We start from the raw sequence: 22930 nt of genomic DNA, 5'->3' as shown, positions 1-22930 counted from the left end.
CCCTTGGATTTACTTTAATATTTCTTTAGTGAATTTTGCTGTGGGAAACACAGACATCAAATTTCATTTCACCCATGTTCTACTTGGGTTTTTTTTCTGTTCTAAATGTGTCCTTTCTGCTTTCTTCTTCAGAACATAAGGGAAGGGGAAGCAGCACGTAACCTCAGTTGGTATGAAATATGACAGGGTAAGCAATGGTACTAAAAGAAGAACCCCCCTTTTCTCCTTCCAGGCACCAGAAAAAGCTCACATCTTCATGCACACTGTACATTTTAGGATTATCTCTAACTGGGATGTACTGGACTGCGAGGTTTTAACCACAGACTCTCACAATTTGCTAAACTGGTCAAAGGGGAGCTTTTTACCAGCAAATCCATGTCTCCTGGGCCCATCTCTAATCATACACAGAAAGAGGGTGGAAAAAATAAGAAGCTGCTTCTCTCCACCCTCCCAGCACGGATCAGTGTGGGAACTTGGACTCCACTCCCCAGCAGCTGACAGAAGTAGAAACTTTGCCCTGAATCTTTGATTCCGGAAAAGCCCTTTGGTTTGCTGTCGCGTCCTGCTCTGGGGCAGGTTTATAGGGCTGTCAGATATGGGCTGATCCTGTAAGTCCTGCCGATTTTTGGTTAATGCTGGAGCTTCCCATTCTAAATATTTAATAGCTCTCCTGCTGATGCTAAACATCAGAGCTGGGACTGTAACTGGTTTCCCTGATCATAAGGTGACATGAATGAGAAAACTGCTTTTATGTGACAGACAGTGTGTTTCTCTGGCTTACTCTGCAGTGGAGGATGTGCTTTCCAGTGAGCACATTAGCATTGCTTGCACACAAACAGAACCTGGAAGGACTTGAAATGATAGACTGAGCCAAGGCAATGGTTTGCTGGGCAAGTGATGGCACTGCTGAAATCTGCCTGCCAGTTAGGGATGCCGTCAGCGTTTCATTTTGATGAAGGTGCTCACATGCTTTGCACCCAGTGCTAACTCCAGGACGTGGCGATATGGGCAGGAGGCCCATGGGGGCTAAAGTCTTTTAGAGTAACCAACTTCATCTAGAGATAGAAGCAGAAGTTTGGAGTAATGTCTCCAAATGAATTCAGATTTTCCTTTCGCCTCTCACAGTGATTTGTTAAGAAAGGGTGGCTGGAGTAGAGTGCACTGACACTATCAGAGATGTAAAATGAACTTGGCTTCCTCTGGGAGTAATCGCAGGTGCTTTCTTTAAAGCAGGATGGAGAAGCACAGTGTCAAGAGTGGTGTTGGCAGTGTGCTCATGGGGATGAAGGGCTATAGGTGTCCCACCTTATTTCCCCTGGCATAATGTAAAACAGGGATTAGAACAACTCAAAGGATTTCAAAGGATGAAAAGACCCACCTTGAAGGAATAAGCCAATATTTAAGTAATGAGGGTTAGCGCAAAGCTTTCCCAGGGTCAGGGTACTCTATTACAGCCCTGTGGCAATGGTCTTACACCTTCCTCTAAGAGAGTGAATGTAAACCTGTGTCACAGGCACCCAGCACTTGCTGGATTAGATCCACCTTCTCAATGGATATCTTGTATATTTGGCATCAGAAAATCTGTTGAGAGGGCAGAGAGGGAGAAGAGGGAGATCATCAGCTGGTATAAAGCAGAACAAATCCATTAACATCAATGGCACACAGCTGGCGCCAGCTGAGGCCCTTGCTTATATGGCTTTTCTCTGCAGAGCTGCAGTGGATTGCTTGGCTGAGAGCTGGCAGGAGGTGGAAATAGCTGCCATCTCATGTATATGAGACAGGGTCTTGCCTATGTGCGATGGGTCACTGCATGGGTGGACACACAATGATCCCAGTGTACCCTTGCACCCAGGAAGTCCTTGAATTACTGGTCCTGGGAGGTCAGGAGAGTGAATGAGGTGAAAGATCTCTCCATATTTTCTCTGTTTCTTATGCTTTTTATGCAAACGTCTTTTACAAGCTGGGGGGCATTTTGCTAGACTGCCCTTTGGTCTGACCCAGCGTGGTGGGTCTTCTCTTCTACACAGGCAGCTTGTTGAATGTATGAACTGTAATTTCCACAGGAGATGGACAAAAGGGAAGATACCGAACCCACTTTGTCTCTCTTGCTCTGCTTCATTTAACTTCTCTGGCTGAGTGTGTGTAAGCAGTACAGTGCTTCCCTTGCACAGTGAATGCACATCGAGGTGGTCTCCATTAGCGCTTTTCAGTGTACAGGCAAGAGGGCAAACCCTTTGCAAAGTTACTCACTGCGTGTGACGTTGAGACATAAACTTGAAAAACAAAGGGCTTGAAATCTGAAGAGTATTAGTTTGTTGATGACTGTGTTTGTGCAGCTAAATGATTAGAAATGCAGGCTGAGATTTTTGTGGCTGACAAGCGGTGACATCTCATGGGACTGTTTCCAAGCCTGGCCGTGGTCGCCTGGCCCGTGGCGTGGCGTCAGGAGCCCTGCGTTAGGCACGCAGAGCTGGGCTGGCAGCCACCAGTGTATTTGAAGTGATGCTATTGAGAATTAGACAGTAGGAAAATATAAACATGAGGTTGTTTGTTAATGCCCACTTGGAGCAGAGGTTCTTGAGTTCATCCCTGATTTGCAGCTTTGAAGCCCCTGCTGAAACATGTGTGGGTCCGTGAAGGCAGCGTGGGGTGCACCGGCCTGTGACCAGGTGGAAGTGAAAGGACGTCCATGCTGTAGGAATATCCATAATGTTGGAGCCATAGAGAAAATGTTGGTACTAAAGCAATCTGCCTTGTGCCTGACACTTTTCCGTGGTGCTCTTCCCATTCTTCCCCACCTTGCCTGCAGGGTTGATAGGGAAGGAGCATTGTCAGCCCAGGAAAAGGCAATTCCCTGATCCAGCTCCAGCTGCAGCCAGTGCTGTGACTTTGCCTGCAGCAGATTGGGCTGGCTGATGGGCAAGTCTTGTTGATTTGTGTCTATCGCCTGAACCAAGGATGCTCCATGCAGCTCCTCCTTCTGCATTTCCCCGACTGGTGCTCCAGGCATCTGCCCTCATCTCGTGTTTTATGTCACTTGGCATCAGCTGTATAAAGGGACAAGATAGTCTGAAAGCAGCAGCTTTGGCAATTCAGAGCTTGGTATGAGCTGATTCTTCCTCCTGCAAACCAAAATTTTTCTAGTTCAAAGCTAGCTCAGATATCTCTGCAGTTGTTCTGCTGGTGATATACAACAGGGACAGAATTCATCCCACTCTTGCTTAGTTAGACTGACTATGCAAAGAGAGTGGGGGTAAAAATCAACAAATCCTGATTTTTTTATTCCTCCCTGCCCCGAGATGTTATTCAGGATGCAAAGAATGATCAGGTTCATGGAATAAGAAGGTTCTTTTTCAGATGCTTTTTAAAGAGCTACACTTGAAGTGTTTTGTTTAGATTTTTAAATGTCAAGTCAGTCCTACTGGTTAATTGAGATTTAAATATTAAATAGGTTCCCAAATAGGCACAGACTGTTCAATGTCATGTCCGATATTAAACCTGCCACTTAGCTACCTGTCCCCTTCCATTTAAACAGCTCAAAATCAAGCACATGTAAAATTTGGAAGGGTTGCATTAAAGAGTTGCCTGCATTCCCTCATCCTTTCTCTTTGTTAAGTACTTAATTATTTTTGTTGCCTTCTTACCTATTCATAAGTGGGAACTGCTCTGTGTCTGATGTGGGTAATTTTTCATTGTATTGTGCTTCCAAATTGACATTTATAAATTAAACAGCAGTGTACTATCCCAGAGAGAGCACCATTGTGGTACAATTAGAAATGTAATTGCACAGTCACCTGGGAGGCAGCTGGGATGGGGAAGGCATCACAGATATTAGAGATGGGGATGACATAGGTTAACACCGACATGCAGAAAACTCGCCCAGACGATTCCATTAGGATTGCACTCGCCAGTTTGCTCTGGGAAAAGGCATTAGAGAACTGAGTGCAGGGCCTGCTTTCTTTGAACTCAGATGAGATTTTCTCTTTAACTTCACCCCGAGCAACATATCGATTGTTAATGTAGAAATCTTAGATGCTTTATGCCAGGTATGGAGAAAACACTGGAAAGAGCAATTAATTTTTCTCCTCTTGCGTGCTGAGACCTATTACTTGGCAAGTCCTCAGAGGGGACAGGTTGATGGGTCCCTGAAGACCCATGCTACCACCTCATCCCTTCCCAGGTGGGATGCTCTCTCAGATAACAACGTCGCAAAGGGCTGAGCTTTCTGGGTTGAATCAAGTCAGATCCAAGCTTGGAGAACTTGGCAGGGGAAACTGTATGCTCCCTAAGCTCACTGGAGTTGTGTTTACTTCTGCTTTTATCACACAGGTTGGCTTGTAGCCTCCTTTCAGATGTGATTATCATCCTAATTGGCCCTAATGAGAACTACACATGCAGAGGAAAGGGGCTAACATGTGTTCCTCCCCCCTCCAAGTCTTGTTCTGTCTCCGAATTACAGGTAATAGGAAAAAAAGATGTGTATCTATATATCTTCTGCATCATCGTTTCTCTCATCATGACCTTCAGCCCCTGGATGTGTTTAACATGGGATTTTTTAGCTTCTTTAGGCACATGAGGCCAAAAAAAATAATTATGGGAGATACTGTGCGTTATTTTTCCCTTCCTGAATCGAAGTTAAGACTAAATAGGCGACTCTGGAGGCATAAAGCTTCCTGCTGGTGACTGCTCATGGTCTCTCCCTTGTGCTGCCAGTGCTTGTCAGCCCTTCTCTGGGACAGGAAAACCTCCCGTGTGAAGCCACCTGGGTGTTTGCAGCTTGCTGGCAGCACTGCTGTCGCAAGGGACCAGTCTCAGTCTGTGCTCGTGGCTTTTGCAGCATGTGACTGGGTCGAATCTATCAAATTTGCTTCTCGCTGGGTAAACACTGCCGCGTGATAGCGTGCCAGGGACTGCTGACACTGGCTGCATTTGAACGAGTGACCTCCTGGGGAAAGGGGCCCTCAGCAGTTTTATGATTAACATTTTAATGGCATGCTATCAGGGAACTTTTTTCTCAGGAACAAATACCCGGAAAAACCCACATCTTAACTGCTTCTCCGGTTGGAGTTGTCACTGCACGTTTGTTAGGTGTGCTGGAGGCTGTCCAGGCTTGGGTAAGGAAGAAGAGGTTTCCTTGGAGCTTGCTGAGGTCCTCCCTTGTCACTGGGAAGGGGAAAAACTGCTTGCATGATTATACCTCCTCTGTTTTCTGCTTAACTAGATACGTGACACTCTGGACCATTAATTAGTCCAGGCTGTTTTGATTTACTGGATGATGTGTGGAGGCATGCCTCTGCGTTACTGGGGTGGCATCCCCTTTTGGGGTTGGGATTGACAGGGCGCTGCACAGCCTGGGCTTTGCTTGAGCTGTCAGAGCAGACCTTGAGCTGCCCTGCTACACTGGGGCGAAATTAGGTGCCATCCTTCATGTTTACATGCCATCTTGGGAGCAGGGGTCTGCTCTAGGCATAGGTGACATATGGAGCAGCAGCCAGAGACCATCCCTAGCTCACTATTTACCCTGTGTGTGTGCCAAGACTGGGAAGCATGAAAATGGACATGGTGGAGCTCGTCCTGGGGTACAGGAGTGAACCTCCAAAAGGCAGCGGATACCCCCCTAAACCACCTTCCTGGTAACAGCAGGAACAGCATAATGGGTAGCTTTCTAAGGGTTCCTTCCCGTCCTCAGGGCAGCAAAATTCAATCATCTGGCTTATATTGCCAAGAAGCTTTGAATTGACTCTGTCCTTAGCTGATGTGACTCAGCATACCATAAATCAGTATAGCTCCATCAGTGCAGTAACTCAGGTAAGTACCAGGAAAGGACCTGGCCCACAGATAACATAGAAATAATATAGCAAGCTGGGGATGAATAATTTCAGAATATAGATGTAGTCATGGTAGTAGTAATAATAATAACATTTTCCCTAGTGGGAGAAAAATAGACCTTTCATGGTTGTTGTGCCTGGAGCTATTAAATATGGATGAGACAGATGAAATGCTGCTTCTCCTATTACACAGAAATGAATAAACAGTAATTCTCAATCACTATATGCATCTCATGCTTAAAAAATCCACAAAAACAAGATAAATATGAACACCTGCTAACATTAGTGTATGATAAATGCTACTCTGAGGCTTTTGTCAACAAAGAGAAAAGATTTGCTTCCTTATAAAGAGTGATGGCAGCTCAACCAAAGTGTATTTACACTGCTAAAGTTGGGAAAATAGGTTCACTGTCAAGCATAGGTGTCCAATAAACAAGTTTACTTAGCTGTCGGACTCTCTGGGTTGAAAATGCTGCTGGTTTACTGCAGATTTAGTAGCGTGTGATGTAGAAAGCAAGAAACGCTTCTGAAATTGTAAATTTTCGTGGCAAGATGGGAAGGAATGATGCCAGCATTTCAGAGAATCTCTTTTCTGGGGAGGAGTTAAGCTTTATCCCTTACGTGGATGATAGGCATGTGGGGACAGCAGTCTGTGATACAGGAGGAGGGGAGGGCTAAAGCAAAAGGTCTACGGTGAAAACAGGCTGTGTCTGCAGTGTGACCTGGCAGCACATGAAGATGGTCTTCCAGTTCAGTAATGGGTGTTGGACTGGGGGGACCTGGAGTTTGTCCACTTTGTGCACCCCCTGCCCTATCCCCCTGTATTTCATACATGTGACAGTACTGCCTAATCCCATAAGGGTGTTGTAAGGATAAACGCATGAGAAATTTTGGGGGTTTGGGCTATTCTAGCTGAAGGGGTGCAAAGGAAAACTGTTGCATGACATTTAAGATGTTATAACTAAGTCTTGGGATGTAAGCTTTAGTTTAATATAGCGGTAGCTACCTTCTAATCCTGCAAGGAAGAGATGACTGTTATCTGCAGTGGCAATAAGAGGCCCATCATATGATTCACTTAAAAGCAAGAATAAAGGAAGACAGTGGTTATATTTATTACAGAGAGATCAGTCCAAAGATCACAAAGGCTGTTTCCTCCGTGGGTATGAGATGCACCTTTCAAAGCTGTGTTTTCCCTGGACATCTCGTCGTAATTCTCTGGTTTAATTTCTTTGAAATCAGAGTCACTAGGTGTCCTGACTGGGTTACATATGTGAAAATGCTCTTGTTGGAATTAGACAGTATTTGACATGCACTTTTCCTTGCTTTTTGCTATGGGTTAACCCTAAAGAAGTTCCAGTTTGTCTCAGTGGTGGGCTTGACTCTCCATGCATTTTGCATGCCCATTATTTCCCATGAGCTGCTGTCGGCTGCTGCTGGCTCCACTGCATTAATCAACCATAATAACAGCTGTACTGGGTCAGACCGAAAATGCAGCTCATCCAGTGCCCCGTCCCTGCAGCCAGTGCCAGATGCTTGGGGAGGAAAGTGTAGGTCAGTGTTTAACAACAATATAAGTATTACAATACTGTGGGTCCTTCCCTAGTGTTCAGTGAGTTGTGTGTAGGCATTTTCTGAGAGCTGTCTTTAGTGGTCTGGGTTAAATTTTATCACCAGTATTTTCCAGTTGTTTTCTGAATCATTGTTGATATCCACTGTATCCTGTGGAAAGAAGCCGGATGAAGTGTTTTGAAGTGGGTCCTTGCTACCGCTATGTGCTGTCACCTCATCCTTGTCTCAGGACAGTGATCACCTTCCCTGCTCCACTTGGAGCTTTGTTCTGTCCCCCTCAGTTGCCCCTTCCAGGCTGAAAAGTTCCAGTTGATTCAGCAGTTCCTCATAATGGGGCTGTTTCATAGTTTTGATCGTTCCTGTCGCCCTCTCTGCTTCTGCCATATCCTGCAAGCAAGGAGGAGGATTTCAACAGCACAAAGCATTCAGGGTGTGGCAAACTGCTTTCTTACTAATCCCTAACACTGGATATTAAATGGATTTACCATTTATTCCTTGCTGCTTTCTGTCTTTTAAACAGTTCCTTATCCATACAAGAAGGTTCTCCTATTCCCCTAAGAGCTCATTTGCTCAGAAATCCTACATTGAGGCACCCCACTGAAATCTAATAAACTACATCAACAGGACTTTCTCATCTGCATGTTCACCCCTCTAGAGTACTCCAGTACATTTATGAGGCCTGGCTTCCCTTCTCAAAAGCTATATTAGCTTTTCCTCAATCTCTCATATTCTTCCAGCTTTTCAATAGTTCTGTCTGCTGCCAGAGGGATATTTTCAGTTTTTACTGACCTGCTGATGTCAGATTTACTAATCTGGAGTTCCCTGTGATCCCTTTGAATCCCTTTTTACAAATCTTGTCACATAAGCTGCCTTCTGATTTTTGGCTACCCATAAAGCTTTAAGGAAGAAACTTCAGCCAGTGTTTGGAGCTTCAGTAGTTTCATGCCTAAGTTCCCCTAGAATGGTTCGGACAGTCCAGTCTATAACCCCTTCTACCAACCTTGTAAAGATTTCTGGTGTGAGAACCTCCCCAAACCTCTCTGCAGTGAGCATGAATGACAAAAAATTATGCTGTAAACCACATGACTATAGCCATGTGAGTTTATTCATGCTGCTTCTATACTTGATTGCTTCCTGGTCCATCAATGATGTGGGGCACTCCCAGCTTCTGATATCATTGCAGATGGAGTCATGCACTTCACTCGTAAAAGAGAAGCAACAATACACTTTATTGATATAAACCAGTGAATTAACGAAGTTCAGTGGTAGGTGCAAGAGTGCTTTAAACAAGATTTGATGGCAAGGTACACTGGATTAGTTACTGCATAGAAGACAGGGTCAGAGGTATAGTTCCAGACTTTGTCAGTGGTTTATGTCTAAAGGTCTATATACGTGCAGTCAATCCTTTATATCACTTAGCTAGGATTTGAAAGTTTAACATGCTGTTAATCACTTACCAAGAATCTGTTGTGCAAGGAAACTCTCAGCCTCGAGGAGTAACCTTGAGGGGTGTCCCTGTTCAAGGGGAGATCCTGGCGTGCAGCCCGCTGCCATGCAGGAGAGCTCAAGGGGCCCTGGACTCTCCACTATTTATGGAGTAAGATGATTGACTTAGTCATGACTTTGTCATATTTGCATACCAGCAAGATGTCTGGCTCACTGTTCCAGACAGCCCTTGGCTACCATGTTGCCATCTATCCCCCAAAGTCCAGAGTAAGCTGGACGCAGCCATCACAACCCCCACTGGTGGTTGTGGCTTAATCGGGGGGGGGGACGGGGACGCACACGGACGACATGACACATGCAACAAGGACACCGCCACAGATATGTGCAAAATAGTCTATTGAATTTCCTGCCGAGTGCAACTTGTTCTTCAGATGCTTTTCCCTGCCTTTTGAAGTTTTCATATTTTATCCACTAGAACTTAAAACCTATTTTTGTCTCCTCATTTGGACACACAACTTCTGATTTTGAGGATGCCGTCTTACTTCTCATAGTTTCTCTTGCCCAGCTGCTTGGCGTGCCAGACTTCTCTGTTTCTAGAGTTAGTGTGCATGGGGTATGTATTTGTTCTGAGTTTCAAGTGACAATGTTTTTAAACAGTCCTTATGCCTCCTGCAAGTTTTAACTCTCCTGGTTCCATCTCCTACGACCTTCTCACTTCTTGTTTAACAAGTTTCCTTGGTTTTTTAGTTCTTCTTTCAGTATTAGACATGACACTGAGGATTCAGCACAGTGTAAGAGGTTATACCTCCTTTCCTAAGAATTTTGGTTTTTTCTCATATATATCCCACTATAGGTTGAGAGTTTCTTGCCATGGAGAGTGAAGGGGAATCCAATTCTTGCAGACTTCTTTTGCTGATCGTTTCTAGCACCACTCTCTAGTCCTGGTTTAAAAACCATTCAGTACATTTGTGATTAAAACCCACTGTGTGACAGAAGAAAGCTGTTGGTTACATAACATACTTAAAATGTGTTTTACTAGAGAGTGATGGAAAGAAATTATTGAGCAGCAGATGTAAGGTGAACACACAAGAACTACTTTCTCATATAATTTGTACTTGGTGGAGCTCGATTCTACAGGAGACTGAAATTTAAAGTGTAAATGGGGTGAAGAAAATTAATTATACAGATTAGTAGAGGGTAGATAGCTAAGACATGATGGGTCAATGCAACTGTCACTTGAATAAAGGTCCGTTTTCTGGATCACTGACTGTTGAAGACTAAGGAGATAAACAGGGTGGAGAGAAGTCTTAACGCTGCGTGAGCCCCATTTCTTACACTCTTTCTTTAAATAACTGTTAATGGCTATTACTAAAGAAAGGACCCTGGACTGGGAGGACCCTGTTGCTTAATCCTGTTGAATATTTTTTGCCGCCTTCATGTCTTCCTTTAACCAGGTAAAAAGGATACATTTAATGAGCAAGCCATGTGAGTTGACATTTCAGGATCCTTAAGTCTCCATTCGCTTGGAATGAGTTCTCGTTCACTTAGAAATGGAAATACTTTAATGGGGAAAGGGCTTTGTGTGAAAGAGAGCGTAAAGTTTCTAACCAAATTAGGCTCTACTCATAGCAGAGAGCAAAACTGTTTTCCCCAAGGAAGTATCATGCTTTTCCTGCTATTTCAACAGTTTCACAGACATCCTTTTGACCTGTCATATTTTAAAGGACTCAAAGCTTATTTATTCATAGTGGACCTCCCTGTGTGATCATGGTGGGGAGAGGCACTGTCTCATTTTGGTCTGTTCCTAGAATGATCCCAGGGATCGACTTGTGCACTTGCTGTCAGTATTAAGTGTCCAGCCCTTCCTCCCCTCCAAGACCTTTCAATGACAACAAAGAGAAGCTCCCCAGGAGGCCAAATTTCTGGAATCTTTCTAGCTTTTTTTTCTTCAGTCAACTTTTAACCTGTTTTGAATATTCTGCAGCCCATCTCTTCTGTGGGCTGGTGTACCAACCACAGCACATCTGTGCCACATGCAACTTGTGGCAGCTTTTACCAGCTGGACCAGGCTCAGCTTAGCTCCTCAGCTCACTGCCGGTGGCATGCTGCTTGCAGTATTTTTGGAAATTAACTCTCAGATAACCTTTACAGTGCGCTGGGAGAGAGATTCCTGCAATTGTGCCTGTTCCTTGTCACTCTGCCAGTGTTCTCATGCAATTCTTTTGTGGGACTTTCATCTTCTGAGGTGCATGTCCAGCGGAAGTAAAGACATGGACCTGCTCGAGTGGGTCCAGAGGAAGGCCACGAAGATGATCAGGGAACTGAGAAGCTGTGGCTGCCTCCTCCCTGGAAGTGTTCAAGGCCAGGTTGGACAGTGCTTGGAGCAACCTGTTCTAGTGGAATGTGTCCCTGCCCATGGCAGGGGGAACTAGATGATCTTTAAGGTTCCTTGCAACCCAAACCGTTCTATGATTCTGTGATGTCACCTGGGAGGATAATATGCTGCTTCCTTTTTATTCACATTTGAAATTATGCAACAGCTTCCAAAGAAACAGAAATTATTGTTGTCAGGTTTGAAGACCTGTGTTCCCCTCTTCCCACCCTCATCCAGCTTATCGAGCGTGTTACGGTACTTCTCAGACTTGCCATCCAAGGCCTGGGCTGGGTTATCTGGGCCCGCATAAAGGCTGAGAAGCACGGTGGTAGCGATTGTCAATGTGTGTGTAGCATGTCAACCTGAGATGGAAATGAGTTCTGAGAAATTTCATTTTTAAAAATAGGAAGGGCGCGTGGCAGTCATCTCCTAGGAAACTCATCATTGTATTATGAAACTATAATGTGCTATGATTACATTTCAGATAAAGGGAATCAGCATTTCTGTCAGATTGTTTCTGCTGAAGTTTTCCAACACAGAAGGTCATCCCTATGCAGCAGCTGACTTTGGTTGGTGTTTGTGAGCAGGTTGGGGCACTGAGACGATTCCTCCTGTGCTGTTGCTTACCGGAGAATGGGAGGTGAAGACTGAGGCACAAGTAGCCCAGCACTGGCGTGTTTGGACTGTGTGCTGAAGCTGCATGCAGCTGGAGTCTATCACGGTTCTGGTGAGTCAGGTGAAGGTCAGTAGTAGCAGCTTTCCTAGGCAGATCTGGAGGTCTTCAGTCTTCATCTCCTTCTAGCAGTGTTGGTAAATAGTTTAGTGATTGTTTTCTACGAAGAGTAAACCGGTTCCTATTAAACAAGGAATCCAAAGCCTTTTTATGGATGGTATGACAGAGATTCCAGTAGCTGTCTCACTGCTGATGGCTTCCATGGACCATCTTGGTGACTGATGGCTTCCATGGACCACACTCAACTCTTTGAGTGGGGAGATCTGTCCTCTTTTCAGATGAAATGCAGGAAACACCAGCACCTTTTCTCTGCTGTGATTCTCTAATGGCCTCATCTAGTTTGGTGCAGGTCTGCAATGCTGGAGGGACTCCTTCCCTCATGACGCTGTCTTCTACCATCATATGGGCAAGGGAGCAGAAGGCAGGGATGTCTCCCATCCTCAGGGGATGGGATTGCTTCTGTGTCACTGGCCTTCTCTGCTCTTAAAAGCATGGGATAAACCCAGAGGACCTCTGTTGCCAGGCCTCATGCTCCCAGCTTCATCCTGATCAATGCTGAGCATGGTTTGGATGGAAGCTGGTGCAGCTTCTGGTTCCTTACATCTGGGAAATTTCCTTTTGGCCATCCCCATTATAACTTCGTGACATCAAAAAATGTCCCTTCAGAGCAGTGTGGAGTCTCATGACAGTAAGTTTATGGGAGGACAGTTGTGCTGGTGCTGTGTCTGTTTTGTGAGTAACCTCAGTAGTCTCCATAGCACCTTAAACATGGAGCCATGGAGAAATTCCTTGTCAACAGAAGCTGAAAGGAAAACCATTTTTGCACTAAGATTTGAGTGAGAAGACTGAGGCTTGCACACGTAAAAAGTGTGTGGCAGTTCTTTTTGCAAAAGTATCTATGAGTTTCAGAAGTGCCTGGTAACTTCTGTATACAGTTACACTGAAATAATCTTTGCCAAAATGTTTATTTTCAAGCTTGCCGGTTACTAGGCAAACCAGTTTGCTAAGATTTCTTAATGTACCGCAGCTTAGACATGAGATTGCATGTGGATACATGAGTGAAGAGGCTGGGGAATAGGAAAGTAAACACTCTTCTAGTGCTTTAAGAGGTGGCCATTGGAAGTAAGGCTGCAGATGGAGCTCTGGATATCCTGCAGTGGCTTTTCCTACCAGAGCTCAGTTCTGAGCTATGAAACAATTTGTATTCCATTGTATTGAATTGTGTTTATCTTCCCTTTTAATTTTATTTTTATTTTTTTTTTTTTGATTCTAATCTGCAACTTGGAGTGGGCAAGGATACAAAATACACATCATTTTTAGTCCAAATATTTAGAACAGATATGCAGGACTGGCTGGATGGGTAACAACAGGATGAGAACAAGCCAATTAGAGTTTCATAGCGGCACAGAAGGGCTCTTACACACTGGGAATTGTTCAGCTGTGCTTGTGACAGCTCTGAATCCTGTGGCCTCCTCTTTTGGTGGCTGCTCATCATCTTTATGGGGAGTGCTTCCTAACGTGGGTCTGTAGATTGGGTCTAAAGGATTAAACTGGAAAAGGTAGATCCTAGGAGATGTGCCTTGGTTTCATGGTCTGATTAACTAATCAAAATTCGTCCTTAGAATAGGTAGGAACTGTGCTCCTGGGTGTAGAAGCCTTACATGTCCTATTCTTAGTTTTATTTTGAATATGTGATTGTTCTGCATACTCAGGTCCTATGAGTTGGGGAGGAGATTTGTCTGCCTTAGCCTTCAAAGTGTCCACACTGTGAACATCTTCATCTCTTCCCCTGGGCTCCCTTTGCTCTCAGTGAAGATCAAGAGATGTATTTGGGTTATGATTCATCTGACCAGTGTTAGATAGTTACCCCAGCACTGCTGTATTGAATATCTCTTGAACATAGCAGGAGCCATGGGGTGAATAGCTTAGATGTCAACAATACTCATGTAGATGTGGTCAGAGGACTTTCATTCTGGGTGGTCAGATTCTGGTTTCTTTTGAAGCAAGAACAGATCCTAAGGCTGGAAGTTATCTAACTTAATTGCAGCTGCCTGATGGGCATCTTGGCACTAATGTCTGGGTGTCTTGGATGATCTCTTTGACCAGAGTCAGGCAGCAAATGGAGCAGGGGATTTTCAGTTGACAGGGTTTAAGAATTTCTACAGAGTCATAGTGTGCTGCCCTCAATCTGGTTTTGGATGGGATGTAATAATGTGTTGGAGATGATTCTCTGAGTACAAAAGGAGTGTGCACTTTTAGATTATGCAAAGTTCCCAGCTTTCAAAAAATTAAAGCTAGATAAGAAGAATCAGTTCATGTGGTTCCTGTTCCTCAGGTCCTTCATCTGTAGAACGGACCATACAGTTCATGAAAGATAGCTTGGTGTTTTAAAATCACAGGTCAAGTAATACAATCGTTTGCTTACGATCACTGAGAAAGACCACCAGAACTGATATTTTGCCTTTGTTTTTGTAGAGAGATAAGTGCCACCTGAAGGAATGAGGTGCTGTGCAGACTTTTGCAATTTGGATTTGTGAAGGTCCAGACACCTTTAGGCAAAACTGACGACTAAATGGGAGTTTCCCATGGTTTAGACACAACTGCAAAGTTATTTGATCTTTAGGTAGCTGCTAGTTTCAGCTTAACTGAAGACCTTCTCTTTAGAAACTATAGTGTCTGCACTGTCTTGCTTTGCTTTGTTTTTAAAGATGCACTGTCATCTAGTTGTTCCTTAATTGATCCAGCCCCTTAGAGAGCGCCTTGGTGTGCCAGATCTTTTCTTAAGTTTCCATGTCGAGGAAAAAGAAGAAGCATGCTTTTTCATATTGGTGTAATCTGCTTTATATGGCCAGATAAGAACTCCAGAAATCAGATGTGTTGTAGTAGACCCTGCATATATCAATGTCAGAACAGGGAAATGCTTTGAAAAAAATTATGGAGATCACTTATACCTCAAGAAAGATTTGAGGTCATTATTAGAAGAAGAAAGGTTATTTCCTTGTGAGAGGGCTGACATCAGATAAACCCTGGGAGACAATGAGCTCCTTTTGTCTTGTAAGATGAAAGTGGAAAAAGGGTACTTAAATATTCACTTTGGAAAGAAAGTGATCATCAGTGGAGAAAATAAACTGCTTAACAGCTCATTTGTGAAGTGCATAATGGAAGGAAGAGCTCGATACAGAAAGCTGTATGTTTTGCTTTTGATTGTGTCTAGCTTTACTGTGATTGCCAATGAGGATGTAATGTAAATGTAACAGGCCTTTAAAGACAACAATTCCCTTTCTAACAGGGGTCAGGATTAATCAGAAAGGAGAAGACAGTTCAGGAAAAAAGAAGACTGTAATAACAAACATGACTGGGGATCTGTGCCGGGCCAGTTTCCCTTTTTAGCATCCATGCATCACTGTCTCAGAACAGACTGCATAGCATCGTATTAAATTAGCATACACCAGGCAGCTAAAACAAATTAGTTCATCTCAGAAAGGGAAGAGATTCTGCAGAAACTTTTCTTTTTGGCTTAATTGCTATGCTTTATGTGGTTTACTCATCTTTAAACCTAAGTTTTATGGCACTGAAGCCCATACGCTCTACGTGTCATAGCTCTTCTTGCCTGGGAATCTCCTTGGCATGTGCTTTGGTGCCTTCACCCTGCTGGTGTATGAGATGGAGTGCCCCAAGCACCATGGGATTTCCCATCTGGAAGCTATCCCAGCAGTGCTCTGCTCTCCAGCCTGCAACACAGGTCTCAAGCTTGGCGTTTCCCTCCTGGTTGGTTCATTCGTGGTGGTGGGCAGGGAGAAGTGCCCAGGGTGCAAGGGAGCAGTGCAGCACCCTTGCTGATGCCTCACAATATCACGTTTGATGGTGGTGTGTGCCGTGCCCTGCTGTGAACTTGAAATTCATCCTGGAGTAAAGAACTAATTTCAACTACAGAAAGGTTTTTAAAGAGTTTCCAGCAGTCTTTCTTTGGGTGAAAATGGTTGTTGTCCATTAAGGAGGTGTTTGTGTTCTGGTGAAGATGGTCCAGGGGAAGAGGCAGGGGTGGGAATGAAACCACCTTGACTATATTGTCATAATTTCATGCTTTATAATGTGCAACTTTAAATTGGTGTTTTCTGGCTTCACAGAAGTCTCTCTCTTCTAAGTAGCTTTCCTTTAAGTAGCTGACACGGATTTTCAATCTTAATTCTACTTTTTTGTGGTGGTGGTGGTGATTTTTGTGTTGTGTTTGTGGGTTTTGTTGTTGGGTTTTTTTCCTGAGAGTATAAAATATTGAGTAGCTAAACAGAAGAAATGATAAGCCTCAAATTGGCATTAAAATCCTTGCGGCTGACTCTGGTGACAAAAACTGTCAAAACACAAAGCAGTTGTTGTAATTGTAGATAATAGTACCCCAAAAAATGGAAATTAAATCCAAACAAATCCAAACACTTTTGGTGACTACACAGATGAAAGCTTTGTGCTGCTCATTCTATCGCAGCAAGTCACCCTGTAACAGTGGGAGAAAAACAAACTGATTTATACGGAGGGGAAGGAAGAAGCTCTACCTGCAGTACAATATCATCGGCTGTCTGTTGTGGTCATGACTATAAGTCCCAGCAGAGATCTGTGTAGTGATGTGGTTCAACTCTCCCAAAAATTATCTTAGAGTGGGAGCAGCAAGGTGGCTGGAGAGGTGAAATCTGGAGCCTGGGCATGATGATTCCTGGGCTCCTCTCACACTGTGGGGAAGCAGCTGCTCGTTGGAAGACCCCAATGGTCTTAATGTACCTTCTAACTTGGACAAAATGCTGAGGGTATTGTTATGGGGCAGTAATTCAGGGCACAGAGAAACATGTCGGTGGTCCAGAAAGGAGATAACTTGCTGCAGGAACACTCAGCAAAGAGTAATTTTACCCCTTGCCATTGTTGTTTGAGTGTCCATCGGGCTATAGCAACAGCATTTTGGCACCGTTGGAAGTGCTGTTCTTCATCTGTAATGGGTAACAACAGCCCCAGGCATGAGGCAACTCTATGGGGACGGGGGACATCACTGCGGGTGGGGATCAGGATCAGCCCTGGGGAGGTGAACCAGGGTCAGCCACAGCCGAGGGCCAGGGCCCTGTCTGGTGTTCCAGCAGACACTCACTAAGCCCCAAGGTAGAAAACACCATTTTCAGTTGTGGCTGGGTGGCTTAGTGGAAGTTAAATGAGTAGTGAGGCTAAAAATACCGGTGTTAATACAGTGATCATTCTGCTCTTGCCCAGGCGGAGGAAGCATTGCCATAGAAGGGGCTGCAGGGTTGGGACCGTGTATTTGATGAATGAAAATAGCTAGAAAAAGCATTTGTCCTCTAAAGAATAGATGGCTGCAACCAGATTAGGCAGTGTGTTTCTTTTCCCATAAATTTGTATTCAGCTCTTGGGAATGTGTAGGGGTGTTTGACTTCTGTATCATGTGTAACACAGTCCCAAAATCCTTCTTTGCTCTTCGCTGGGTAAAATCACCCTCCATACTTTGGTTTTCTTAACTTTGCATTCAGACATCACTGAGCTATTGAAAATTTCATTGTAAATTCATTTTCATACAGCTGACAGGACATTCACGGTCATGACTTTGGAGTGAAAAACTTTTTTTCCAGCCCTAGTTTGGGTTTATGTTGGGATGTGCCTGGAATTTGGGAGAGTGAGAATGTGTGTACAGAAATGACTGAGTAGAAAATTTAATAGAAAAAAAATAGGACATGACTTGTGCAGAAAAATGGCTTGGTAGAAAAATAGTCTGCAGGACCAGAATCTCCCTGGTGTGTGCTGGTTACACAGAGCCTGATCTCATCCCACAGTTAACTCCTTGAGGGAAAAGCTGTGAAAATGCCAGACAAGATTTTTTTCTTTCATACTTGCCTCTGTTTGTAGTGCAGTTCAAAGTCACCTTTCTTAAGGGGAGTCAAGGAGCAGAATTTTGTGTGGTTGTTGAAGCTACGCTACAGAAGTGACCTTCTTTGATTTGGTTGGGCTCACTTTGATTCAGTTGGTCTCCTGTCTGAGGGTGATCTTTACTGTGGACATGGTATATTTTTCAAATGATTAGTGTTCACTATTTTGTCCCATGGTTTGGCTGGGGCAAAGCACACAGAAAGTGAACTGTATTATAATTAAAATCATTAGCTACACACAGCCTGAAGAAGTGAAATCTGTTTCCTGACTATGTCTGTTGATTTAGTATGACACAGCACCTGCTAATGCAGTAGAAGACTGCTCAACATAGAGGTCTCTGCAAATGGAAAAATTAAGTTTTATCCTTCCATCAACTCTCTGTCTTCGTTTTGTCAGTATTTTTGTGGCAGCAAATTTTTTTGATGAATGAGAACAGATTTGCTGTCACAGTATATATTGTTCATTGTATTTCAGAAATTGTTCATATTAAATTATAGTTAAACAGATGAAGGAAAAAGTTATTTGGCCTTTATTTTACTTTGATCTACAGGATAGCCTAGCCTTGAAGCCATTGTTTTCTAATAGAAAATCCAGTCTGTTTGGGTATGAACGCTATTCGTATTCCAATGATAATCTTGAAATCGTCATCTTTAAATCTAGATTAAAGAAAATAACTGGATAAGAAATAATTTAAGCAAATAAAAACTATTAAAGATTGATATCTCATAAGAGACTGCATGGTCCAGATGTGTGCAAAGAGGTGAGGAGTCAGAATGTCTCAGCCACCTTCTAGAATTTGCCATTATCTCAGTGTGACATGTCAAGTCATTTAACCTCTCTTTTTTTTCTCTTATGTTGTTCCTAATTCATATAAAAATGATCTCGCTCATAAAATTATTCCATGCCTTAATCAGAAGTTTGAAAAGAGTCAGTCCTCCAGGGTAAATGGTAACTTCATCAGAAGTTTCAAAAATAGGTTCAGTTGCCACATACGTATTTCAGCTGTTAACTAGGTGGTTTATTTTGCAGAAGTTTCTCATTTACGCATTTTAACCACTGTCCTACTTCCTCAAAACCGTGATGCTTTTTTATTTGTTTGCTATAATCTCCAAGCAGGACAAGGAAAGGTCCTGAAGGGGATTGAAGCCCCTTTTCAGAGAGATGAAGGCTCGGTCCCCAGGCATGTTGGAAAGGTCACAATTACCTGTTTCCCAGATGAAAGGAACAGGACATCCCAACCATTGCAGGCACCTTTAAAATCATAACTTTTAACCAATTAAACTCTTCTCCCTATTTTTTTTTTTAAATCTGTGTTAGAGTGTGAAAATGATTTTTGGAACATATTTTTTGTGAAAAGGAGTTATAAAACTCCCCAAATATTTTCACAGAGTAGACACCTTCCTCATTATTTCACTGAATAAAAAAAAATCCCAATTCGCCTGTATACTTCACAGAAATTGTGTTTTTCGTTGCATAAAATTTCAGATAAAACCTCGTAATTCAAAATACAAGATTCACCAAGAGATTTGTGAATCATTTTCTGGCTCGATGCAATGACCATGGAGATACTGGCGTATGGGTTGCAAATGGCAGGTCTCAGGAATATCATGTCATTATAGATACAGTGCGGTACCTCCTAGGAGAGGTGGGGTTTTAATCCAGAGCTCTGTCTGAGCTGCAGGTGTGTAGTATTCTGGTTGTCCAACATCTCCTGTATTCTTTTTTTTTTTCCTTTTTATCGTGTAACACTGCTTGATGATGCTTAATGGAAACCATGTCTTGCCACTTCGATGGTGTAGAATGCAATGTTTTCCAAATCCAAACATTTTTATAGAACTTTGTACACAATTAATTCTTAACCCTCAATAAAGAATCATAATGAATTCTTAGAGATAAATTGCTCCTTTCATTAATGTCTTGATTTTAAAGGGCACATTAATTCTTTGGGGGAGAAATCTTCTTTAGCAGTCCTGCCAGGTTGGTAGTTCTGGGGAACTTTTTCAAGGAAGCAGAGAATTTTTATAGGATATATTGCTGGTAGCAAGAAAGTGAGCCTTGCCCTTCTGACTTTCTCTCTGGTATTTATCTATTCATGCACGAGTCAAGAGGGGTTTAGTGGGGGCTGGGCTGGATCGTTAAGGGTGGATGAATTCAGCTGTATGTTTGAAAGCATGATGATCACTTGCCCACCTATTCACTATTATTTCTGACTCTCCCCTGACTCCAGCAGACTCCAGGAGTGTCTTTGCTGCCTTTTCCTTGCTGATGCTCCCTGCATTTCTTTCTTCTTGCCCTGTACCGTTGTGCCCTATACACTCTCAGGCTGTGTTTAACTCTTTAGTCCTTACCTGCATCTGGTCCCTCCCTTCTCTTTCCTTCCAGCACTTCACTTACCTTTCTTTTGTCCGTTGACTTGCTGCTTTTCCCTCCCCGCCTTGCTCTGAGGAGCATATATAGTGCAGAGGATAGTGCAGACCCCCTCGCATCTCCCTCCTGCCTTCCCAGCAGATCCACCCCAGCGTTCCCCCTGCATTGCCCGGAGGCTCTTCCCAGCACCAGCAATTTCATGCTATGGCCTTATATAAAACTTGATGTAAAAAATCGCCCTGTCAGTGGCCAAGGTTGACATGTGAGCGAACACTTTAGCAGAGGTTCAGTTTATTTCATGCTTTAATGAGAAAGGTTGTTAAGGAGATACAGAATTGGTTTTTATGAGTATCTCGGAGCTCCAAAAAAAATTTCGTTTAAATTCTCAGAGGCTGTTTCCAGCCATTGAGCCCCATGGCTGTCCTGCTAAGTGGAGAAAGAAATCCAGCAAAATGGTGAAGCCAGCTGAAATAGAGGCATTTCCCAAAGCTGACTTTATTGCATAGAGGGATATAAAGGGATTTCCTTTATTTTGTTGTCTGAGAACAGCAATGAAATCCAAATTGCGTTGAGAGCTCTCTGTGTTTTTATATTGTAAACACTGGGAGAGCTGTGTGATCAGTAAACGACTGATATGGATATGCTGCTTTTCATACACAGAATCACACAGAATGGTAAGAGTTGGAAGGGACCTCTGGAGATCATCTGGTCCAACTCCCTGCCAAAGCAGGGTCACCTAGAGCAGGTCACCCAGGAACACATCCAGATGGGTTTTGAATGTCTCCAGAGAAGGAGACTCCCCAACTTCCCTGGGCAGCCTGTTCCAGTGCTCTGTCACCCTCAGAGTAAAGAAGTTCCTCCTCAAACAGCATTTAACATTCTTACTTTTAACAGCGTTTAACTCCTTTGACATTCCTCCATTTAACAGCATTTAACTGAAGGCAAAAAGCTTGTTCAAGACACAGCTGGAGTGAAGTGCAGCGTTGAAAGCTTAAGCAGATAGGGCTTAAGGCGTTCATGAAATATAGCTGAAGCTGATAAGCACTGAGGAGGCGTCTTAGGGCTTTCCAGTAAAAGGAAAGTTCTGGTCTGGCTGTCTCAAGCGTGAGGGTCAGAATGAAAACCCCATTGGGTGAATCGAATGACTAGGATGGTTGATAATAAGAAAGCAAAGAATAGGTCTTTAAAAACACTTTGGGTGGCTTGATTATGGAAGCCACTAGGATCAGTTGTGTGGACTCTAAATTGGAGCCGATGATGCTCTGACGTGCTGTGGTACATGATACACAAAGCAGAAAACAGCGAATTGTTCCTGTACTTCAAGTGGTGTACGTGTTGTCAGAGTCTGTCCTTTTTGGAAAAAAATGAGACAAAACATTCGTGGTTCAGAGTGTCACTGCCACATGTAGACAAGCTGTCAAACACCCACAGTAACAGTTTGCAAAAGCCTCTTTTCATCCATTCCTAAGCTTCCCGTTGCCATTTCCCTATCGCTGCTGGCTACAAAACCATTTCTGAGTAAACAGGCACTTTCTTTCCAAAGCCGCAGCCTCTTCCTTTTGCTTATCCACTTATCCACAGGCTTAATGATTCATTAGGTCATTTTGCAACTCGGGAACCATTGGTGAGGTCAAAGCCACTTGGTTGTGTCATCGAAGTGCATGACTTAAAAAGGAAGAGCCTGGCCAGGAAAGGAAACACTTCTGTTTGTCCACAAACATCTAGATAAGCAGCAGTTGTGGGGAGTGAAATTCTAGAGAAAGTTGGTGGTAGCCAAATGAGGCTTGTGATCAAATATTAACGTTTTAAGAGGGGGCTGGAGCATGATTGGGTTTGCTCATCCTGATCCCAAGAAGAGCAGAATAATTATTGATGGAGGGGGAATAAAATTCAGAAGAGTGTCCTGCCTGGTTTTATTTCGTGTAAGTAAAATACGATCCTTCAGCTGTGATCTGGCTAGACAAGTCCTTGGCTCTGACGTCTGTTGGCGAAAGCAGGTGCTTCAGGAGGTGGTTTTGGTGAATAGGAACAAAGATTTGCTGTTCCTCACCAGGCCAATGCTCTGTCTTGCCCAGTACCTCGCTGCTAAACCAGTAACAAACACCGGAACGTAAGAGTGGCCCCAACAGGCCAGAGCAAAGGTTTGTTCAGATCAGCATTGTCTGAATGATGCTCAAATGCTCAGAAAACAGTGTGAGAACTCAAAAAAAAAAAAGTATATATAGCACTGACTGTAACATTTTCCTGGCTTTTCCCCATTAAGGCCCAGATGCTTTGGAGGAAGCAATGAGAGTGCAAGAAATAATACACTGTTATGGAATAACCTAATGAAGGAGGGGCACTGCCCGCTCTTGGCAATTAGTGACTGACTGCTGTGATGAAGTTTCTTTATTTGTGTAATCCTCTCTGGGGTAACCGTAGGGAGGCTGCTATTAAGGCCGACGTTTGAACTTGTGGTTTAATCCGATTCGTTGGCTTTAGCGATTATACACACAGCAGTTTGTGTTGTGGAATAACTCTGTGTACATAGAGAAATTCTGACGCTGCTTCCCTGCCTGAGTCAGGGTTGAGCCAACGGTGAGGAGATGCTCTGGGATGCCAGGGAGGACCAAAGCGGGGGCCCTGACCTCTTGTGGTCACTGAGGAACCGGGAGCACTCTTGGCACTGGTGCGGCACTTAATTCTAGGGACTTTGTG

General features: G+C 43.6%; 1 protein-coding gene across 1 annotated transcript in view; it reads left to right on the top strand.

The window, feature by feature from the left end:
- Nucleotides 1–22930, top strand: part of CAMK1D (calcium/calmodulin dependent protein kinase ID) — a 222704-nt gene that overhangs the window by 74299 nt on the left and 125475 nt on the right. The gene's annotated exons all lie outside the window — the stretch shown is intronic.

Source organism: Leptosomus discolor, chromosome 1, assembly GCF_034619465.1.
Source record: "Leptosomus discolor isolate bLepDis1 chromosome 1, bLepDis1.hap2, whole genome shotgun sequence".
In the NCBI taxonomy this organism is placed as follows: domain Eukaryota; kingdom Metazoa; phylum Chordata; class Aves; order Leptosomiformes; family Leptosomidae; genus Leptosomus; species Leptosomus discolor.
Note: the sequence above shows the minus strand (reverse complement) of the source record. Positions and strands in the feature narration are given on the sequence as shown.